We start from the raw sequence: 8,775 nt of genomic DNA, 5'->3' as shown, positions 1-8,775 counted from the left end.
AAGGCTCACCGTGAACATTTGTGTCTATGTATCTCAGGAGAGCTCCTTCCTGCTTAGATAGAAAAGCTTCCTTTGCTTTCTTTCTTTTTCTGAATGCTGCCCCAGAGGGGCGTTTTCTTCTTTCACTCATGACTGCTGTTCTGTGCCAGCTATAGTGGCTCTCAACACTCAATTGAAGGGGACAAATAAGCAGGCTGGTAGCAGGGCCTGAGTGAGGGAAGATATCAGTGTCTTAAGGGCCTAACTGGCTCCTACTACTTCAGTTGACTGCCTGTTCTCCTCAAGTGGGTTCAGGGAAGCAGCAGGAAACAGGAAGCTCCCTGAGAAGCTGGTGTGAATCAGTCCAGGCTCCTGGGGGTGCTCGAGAGGTACATAAGAGGCTCCTTCTCCTCTCTCTCCCTGCAGCTCCTGCTGCTTTCTGTTATTCCCTCTCATCTTTTCTCCTGCCTGCCTGTTATGTCTCTTGTAATCTTCCTCCAGCACAGCACTCCACCATCTCTGTGCATCCAGAGCAGAGAGAATACATATGCACCAGCAGCAGACACAATTTTCTACACTCTGGGTCCTAGTGGCGCCCCCACCCCCACAGTCTGGCACCTGAGGCGGCCACCTCAGTTCGCCGCAGCCCCTACCGAGACAGCGGGCACCCCAGTGACTGAAAATGAATCCCTAGGCACAGAGGCAGCTGACCATGTGCACACAGCATGGCTGGGGCTGGCAACCACAGACAAGAGGTGGCAGGTGGCTTCTCTGTGCTGACCTCAGGCCTTTCAGAGGCTGTAGCCAGGGGACTAATATGGGACTGTGTTTTGAAAAGGCGCCTGGTGTGGCTACAAATACTCACTGAGAGCACTGCGCTCTGAAGGGGACAGGCCAGGCCTCCCGCTGAAGCCTGACTCGGCTGGCCTCACTGCAGGGAGCCACAGAGAGACAGGGAGCGCTGGCACCTGAAGGTCCAGGTTCAGTGTCTTGGAGGCGGCAGGCCTGCCCTGTGAACCTGCGTGCGCTCCTGGAGCCCAGCACACTGGGTCAGGTCATGGGGATCAGTTGTCTCCTCCAGGGAAGAATAACCTTCCAGGAGCCAGAGTCTGAGCATGCGGGAGCCGCCAGCAAAACCCAACATTAGACAGGTTGTTCTCCGCAGCGACCTGGATGTCCGGGCCCCTGCCGCTCCCCGGCTGCCTGTGCCCCCGCTGCTCCCCGACTGCCGTGTCCCTGCTGCTCCCCGGCCCTACCCAGGGCCATGTGGGGAAAGGAACTCGGGGCTCAGAAACGCAGAGAAGCCATCTTGAATAACTAGGGGGTCATACCTTTTGTTGTCTCTGCAGGTTGAGCTCATTGCACACGCCAGGGCCCCCTCGTGTCCTCCGTTCCCCCCTTACCACAAGCTCCCTTGTGTGCCACCCTCCCATCGCCCTCTATTTTAGGGGCTCCCTACAACCACCCCACACCCACTCCCTCATGCCAGGAGATCTGTGTGTCTCCTATCCAGGGCCCCCATTCTACCTCCCATCCAAAGGGCTCTGTATGCCCCCCATATCCCCCTTCCCCACCATGGCAGGGGTTCTGTATTCCCCCCTTACCCACCTTTCCTCACTATGTCCCCCCCATTCTCCCCTCTGCCACATACCAGGGGCTCTGTGTGCCTCCAACTCCTGCTCCTCCTATGACCTCCATACCAGGGTTCCACCGTTCTCCTTCCTGGAGGGGTTCTGTGTGACCCCCAGTCTTCCCTCAGGCCAGGTGCTCTCTGTGTGCCCCATTCCCCTGCCCCCAGCCCCTTTCTCACTTCTTTTCTGTGTGTCCGGCAGGAGATCAGTCATTCAGAGTGTCGACATTTCCCACTGTATTGGGAGGATGGGCAAAGCTGAGCTGGGGGTGGCTGCTGTCAACCAGATCTCCCACCCCCAGAATAGACCATAGACCAATGCGTGTGGCATTTCTAGCTCAGACATTATGGAGCAGCCATGACTCCAAAGCACTAGGCAATTGCCCCAAAGGTGTGTTCGTTCCTTCAAACGCTTGTGACCCCTGAATGTCTGCTCCGACTTGCTTCCAACACCCCAGAGGAGAGTCTACCTGGACATAAATTCACCCGGGTGAAATGTCAGCTTCAGTTTGGGGTTAAAATGGGGGTTGGGCAGATTCTCACATCTCCGGCACGTGCCAGCACTTAGCTGTGGCTAGCGCCTTTCAGGCCAGTCAGGCCTTGGCTGTCCCAGAGCTACGCTGCTGAGGCAGGATCGGGTCAGAGGCCTGAGCAGGGTTGTAGGTGAGTGCTCAGCTGCGGTCTGGCCGAGGCTGAGAGACAGGCTGCCCCAAACGCTGCAGAGGAGAAGTGGTGAGGCTGTGTGAAGGGGAGAGGCCCTGGGCGGGTGTTAGGGGGCAGTGGGAGCAGAAAGAGGGGCGCTTTTTAAATTGGCAGAATTAGTCCAACTGGCAGCTGAGGAGCACGGGAGCAGCTGGACAGGTTCCTGCTTCTCTGCACCCCAGCACTCCTCTCCCCCAGCGCCCCACTCAGCCTAAGCGTGGGCTTAGTGACATCTGCAGCTCACCAGCCCCCTCTGTGGGCAGATGGATGCAGCGCATGTGCCTGAGGGTTTGCATTCCTAGAGTTCTCTCATTCTGAATCACAAGTTTTCTTGGTAACCCGCCCCACAGCTAGACATCCACGCCCCCGAGTCGTGACACACCAAAGTGTTGGTGTCATTAGGCATAACCCTAGGTAACTCGGGAGGGTGGAAGACCACGAGTGTCGATGAAGCCTTCCTGCACTAGGCCTAAATGAACCAAAGTCCTTCCATGTCTAAACTCTAATCGACCTCAAAAGCCAGATGCAGAAATTGGAATGTGTAACAGCCAGTTATCAGGTGCAAGTGGTAATAATGAGGCCTGCATACTTCTGGCTGAAAGGCAAAATAACAAATCAAAGGAAAGGGACAAGATAATAATTCAAAGAGAAGTTACTAACAAGCTGGACTTATAGCCGCCAAGATGATTTAACTGCTTAAATGTAATTGCTTGCTACTTGCTTAATGTAAACTATTACGGGGGGGGGGGTGGCAAGGGGGGGAGAAGGAAAAAGCTTAGGTGCAAAATGTATAAAAGGGGAAAAGCTGCTTATGATGGTGTGCTTGATCTGAGACGTGCCAGTCTCCTTGCACCGCTTTGAGATCTCAAATAAACTTTGATTGCTTCTCCACCCTGGTGTGTTCATTGACGCGAAGCACACCGGGCAACGAACCCCGCTGTTGCTTTCCTCGGGCACTCTGTGCCGGCAACAGTCTTGGCGTCCCTGGGTGGGCTCGAGGCTGAAATTTAGGCTTGCCCGGACCCCTCTCGGAGGTCGATGGATTGCGGCGACGACCGACGCCCAGCGCGCACCGGTGACTTCATCGGGGGCCTCTGTGGAGACGCGGTTTGGTCGACCCCGGAGGGCACAACGGTGCAACGCGCTCGTACAGTGGAGAAGCGGCTGCGGGCGACGGTGGGGAACCGGTCCCGTGGATAGGGCGACGGTGCGAAACCGGACCCTTAGATAAGGTAGGAACAGTCCAGTGGGGACTTTACCTGTTTTGACCTGGGGATGCCCAGAGTCTCCCTAGAGTATGGGGCAGGGACAGAGACTACAGGCAGGGCACGGTGTACACCCTTAGAATGCATTCGGGTGAACTGGAAAGTGTTTGAATCGGATCCATTGACTAAAAGTAACTGAAAAGGTTCTGTACAGTACACTGGCCTCAGTACCAGCTGGAGGACCAGGAAAGGTGGCCACCGGAGGGATCACTTAATTATAACACGATCCTTCAATTACTTATGTTTTGTCAGCGAACGGGTAAATGGAATGAACATATGTATGTACAGTTGTTTATGTTGCTAAGAGATAGGTCAGATCTTTTGCAGAGGTGTAATTTAACCCCGACAGGATCGGCAGTGGCTAATGTTAGTCCCTCGAACCCCTCCCCGGTTGTGATGGCGGAGCCGGTGTCCCCTTCGGCTCCAACACCCCTTCAGCTGCTCGTGGCAGATTCCCTCACTGTGGTGGGCGCCACAGGGAAAGGAACCAAGTGCCCAGTGTATTCCCCAGCGGAATGTGCTTTGGGAAACAGAACTCTATCTCACAAACTGGTTTACCTCCCCGATTGTCCAACGCCTCTACTGGGACGGGACCTGCTTTGTCGCTTAGGTGCCACCCTGCATTTCACCCAAGATGAAATAAGCCTCACCTTACCCCCAGAGAATGCCTGGATAATGACCCTTGCAATTGAGCCCTCAGCCATGCAAGCCCCAGAATGGAGCCAGTGGGAGGAGCAGGTATATCCTCTGGTATGGGCGTCCGGGGTCCCAGGAAAAGCAGCCCATCAAAGCCCCGTTAATGTTCAGCTCTTGCCAGGAAAAGGTCCAGTGCGAATCAAGCAGTATCCGATCAAAAGGGAAGCCAGAGAGGGACTGCAGGAGACTATAGACCAGTTCCTAAAGTGCGGGGTACTTCGAGAATGCCAGTCAGCTTGGAACACTCCCATCTTGCCTGTACAAAAGCCCAATGGCACATACCGGCTGGTCCAGGACCTGAGGGCAGTTAATGAGCGGGTTAAGACTCTGCACCCCCTTGTTCCAAACCCGTATACACTGTTGGCCTCTATAGGGGGGCAGTACACCCATTTTTCGGTCCTAGATTTAAAGGACGCTTTCTTCACGATTCCGGTCGACACCCAATCTCAGAAGATTTTCTCCTTCGAGTGGGAGGACAAGAGAAGGGTTAAAAAGCAGCTTTGCTGGACAGTGTTGGCCCAGGGATTTAAAAATTCCCCCACCCTTTTCGGCCAGGCCCTGGCCAGAGACTTGGAGGAGTGGGACAATGAGGACAAGGTCCTCCTCCTGCAATATGTAGATGACTTGTTAATTGCCGCTGTGGGTCTAACCCCTTGCCTTAAAGCCACTGTGAGCCTCCTGAACTTTGTTGGTCTCCGAGGATATCGGGTAGCACGGAGTAAGGCTCAGATTGCCCTCCCAGAAGTACAGTACTTAGGGTTTCACATAAGGCAGGGGGAGCGTCAGCTTTCGAATGAAAGGAAGGAAGCTATCTGCCAAATTCCTACCCCAAGCAACCGTAAACGGCTCAGGGCGTTTCTGGGCATGGCAGGCTTCTGCAGAATATGGATCCCAGAGTTTGGACTGTGGGCTAAACCCTTGTACGAATGCGTTAAGGGAGCGGATCACGACCCCTTTCACTGGGCCTCAGAAGCCGACAAGGCATTTAAGGTTTTAAAAAGGAAACTGATGGAAGCCCCAGCCCTGGGTCTGCCGGACCTCACTAAGCCGTTCCAGCTGTATATGCATGAAAGGAAAGGGGTGGCCCTGGGAGTGCTCACTCAGTTATTAGGCACCTGGAAACGTCCCGTGGCATATTTCTCTAAACAAATGGATCAAGTTGCCCAGGGGTGGCCAGCATGTTTGCGGGCGGTCGCAGCAACTGCCCTAGTGCTTGGGGAAGCCGAGAAACTGACACTGGGGGGAATTGTGCAGGTGTATACTCCCCACATGGTCCAAGCCCTGCTGGGTACTAAGGGTGGTCTCTGGCTTACACAGGCTCGGGTAGCTCGGTATCAGGCTAAACTTTTAGAAAATCCTGAAGTTACCCTACAGACCTGCCCCTCCCTTAACCCAGCCACCCTGTTACCGGAGACAGAGGAGCAGGAACACGACTGTTTGGAGGTCATAGATGCCCAATACTCCAGCCGCCCGGACTTAAAAGATCAACCGCTCCCTAATGCAGACTGTGAGTGGTATACCGACGGCAGTAGTACTGTTACAAACGGACAAAGGAGGGCAGGCTATGCTGTTGTAACTCTCCACGAAACCGTGGAAGCAGAGGGTTTACCTGCTGGGACATCAGCCCAGCTGGCTGAATTGGTAGCCTTAACCCGGGCACTTGAACTGTCAAAAGGAAAAAGAGATAACATTTTTACTGATTCCAGATATGCTTTTGGAGTGCTACACGCTCATGCAGGTCTGTGGAAGCAGAGAGGAATGCTGACAGCCCAAGGCTCTCCAGTCAAGCATGGGCTTCAAATTCTCCGGCTTTTAGAAGCGGTACAGCTTCCCTCAGTGGTACACTGCAAAGCTCATCAAAGGGAAGCTCAAGATGTGGTTAGGGGTAATGCCAGGGAGGCCAAGCGAGCTGCTACCCTGGAACCACGGGAAGCTGAGGATGCCCATATGCATGCCCTCATCCCATCAGTGGGGGAGCTCCCGGCCCCTCAGTACTCTCACGAAGAGAGGAACCTGGCTGACACACTTGGGCTCCAGGAAAAGGAGGGATGGCTCCACTCCACGGAAGGAAAAATCCTCCTACCAAAGACTCTAATACGGCTAGTGCTACAGAAACTACATCAGACCACCCACGCCGGCAGAGAGGCTCTTACCCAGCTTATGAATAAATATTTTCTAACCTCTGGACTTAGACCCCTGGCCTCCCAGGTACAGGCTGAATGTCTGATCTGCCAAAAGAATAACCCTCGACCGGGAGTGTCAGTGCCACCGGGCAACGAACCCCGCTGTTGCTTTCCTCGGGCACTCTGTGCCGGCAACAAAAGGGCAGCGCCACGCTCTGGTGCACAGGGCAGATCACAAATCACCTTGAATTGTTCCTTGCAAACATGAGGTGTCTGCAGTGAAAGATGCAGCCACGACCAGGAGCAGATTAACTCTCCTGTGGGCCTGGGGCTATTAGATTTTGTGGCGCCCCTGGGGGTTTAGAGTGGGGGAGTGGTCTCAGGGCTGGAGCAGGGTATTGGGGTGTGGGAGGGGGTGCAGCTCCAACTGGGGGTGGGTGGGCTCTGGAGTGGGGCCAGGGATGGGACAGGGGGTTGGGGTGCAGGAGGGGGTGCGGGGTGCAGGCTCCAGCCGGGAGGTGCTTACCTTGAGCGGCTTCTGGTCAGTGGCGCAGCAGGGCTAAGGCAGGATCCCTGCCTGCCCTGGCTCCATACTCCTCTGCTCCCCGAGGTGGTCGGCATGTCTGGCCCCTAGGCAGAGGGGCCAGGCCGCTCTACATGGTACACACTGCCCATGCCTGCAGGCACCACCCCCACAGACTCCATTGGCCGTGGTACTGGGAGCCAGCGCTGGGGCGGGGCAGCGTGCAGAGATTCCCTGAATGCGCCTCGCCTAGGGGCTGCAGGGGCACATCGGCAAGCCAGCGCTCCTGACTCCAGACTTGCCGCGGGCCGAATGAAAAGAAGCAGCGGGCTGCATCCAGCCTGCGGGGCCCCCCTTAGCCTGAGGCCCTGGGCTGCAGCCCCTAAAGGCCCTTCATTAATCCGGCCCTGGCCACGACCAATCCCAACAATTGGTGAAGGATGGGCCGCCAGGCCCTTCCCACCAGCCCCAGGGCATCCAGTCCTGTGTCCTGCCTTGTCAGGGACCTGTCCCCTGACCAGCAATCACCACCTTTCACACGGCCCTGAGCCACATCCTCAGTGCCACAGAGCTCGCAGGGCCTTCAGCTTCGCTCGTCTCCACTCCCCAACACAGCAGCAAGAAGAACACCCAGCCAGAGCTCATGCAAAAGCGTGTGGCCACGCGGCTGGGGATGACACCATCAGGGCTGAAGTAACAATGTCTCGCCAGGCAAGCTGTCTGACTGGTGTCTCCAATGCTCCTGTGCCACTTCCCGGTGGCTGGTAGGGAACCCAGGCCTGCCTGTTACACTGCCCAGGGACCCTAGAACAAACCCAGCCAGCGGGGCTTCCGCTGTCATCCATGGCTTTGCTCCTGGCTGTGCCCCAGCTGCACCTCCGGCCCCACTCCTGGACACGGCCCTGCTCCCGGCCCCTGACTGCAGCCCCGGCCCCTCCGCGACCCCCAGCACTCGCTCCTGGCTCTGGCCCCAGCTCCCAGGGGGGCACAGACCAGGTAAGAGGAGGCACAACCAAAAATGTTTTTTTTGCCAAAAAGGGGCTGGGGGTGGGTGGGTGGGAGGTGAGCAGGGGGGCTCAGGCTGTCCCTGCCTGCACGGGGGAGGAGGGGGCTTGAGCAAGTGGCTCAGGCTGGCTCTGCATGTGGGGGGAGGAGGGAAGTGAGAGGGGGCTTGGCCACTTCCACGCTGGGGTATGGGGGGGAAGGGAGAGGGCACGGGCCCCGTCAGCCCACACAATGATCTGCCACTGGGAGTAACTTACATGCTAGAGGCTGTGTGTGAGCAGACCAGGAGTGGTGGCCCTCACTGCAAAGCAGTGTGAAAGGACCCGCAGGTTAGAAAATTGAGGGGACACAGCTGAATCCAGATTGTACCCTGGGTAATGTCACATCCTGTCCTGCAAGAAATTCCCACAGTTCAACATCTGGTTTTGCCCCACAAGTTGAAATACTGACATTTTTCATGGAACAAAATGTTCTGAAGAATTTTGATTTGGAAATGGTGAAATGTTTCATTTTGAGTCAGATCAGCATTGAACTAGGGTGACACATTGCCTCATGGGGGTTGTAGTTCAGGTTACCTGCTGCGTCCACTCCCTCCTATGGGTGAGGCTCCCTGGCTGACTACATCTCCCATGACGCAGCTGTAGCCACTTGACCCCCATGATGCTCCATGATGTGCTCAGTCTATGGGGACACTGTTAGATTATGGAAGATGCAGTCTAGCCAGGGAGCCCCTCCCATAGCAGAGAATGGGGTCCCGGGGCCCAATGAGGGGAGCACTACAATAGATTGAGGTTTAAAATGGAGTTAAATTTGAACCCAACTGAAATATTTTATTTTGGGGGTTTTCTGATA

This window comes from Emys orbicularis, chromosome 17 (genome assembly GCF_028017835.1).
Source record: "Emys orbicularis isolate rEmyOrb1 chromosome 17, rEmyOrb1.hap1, whole genome shotgun sequence".
Classification (NCBI taxonomy): Eukaryota; Metazoa; Chordata; order Testudines; family Emydidae; genus Emys; species Emys orbicularis.
Note: the sequence above shows the minus strand (reverse complement) of the source record.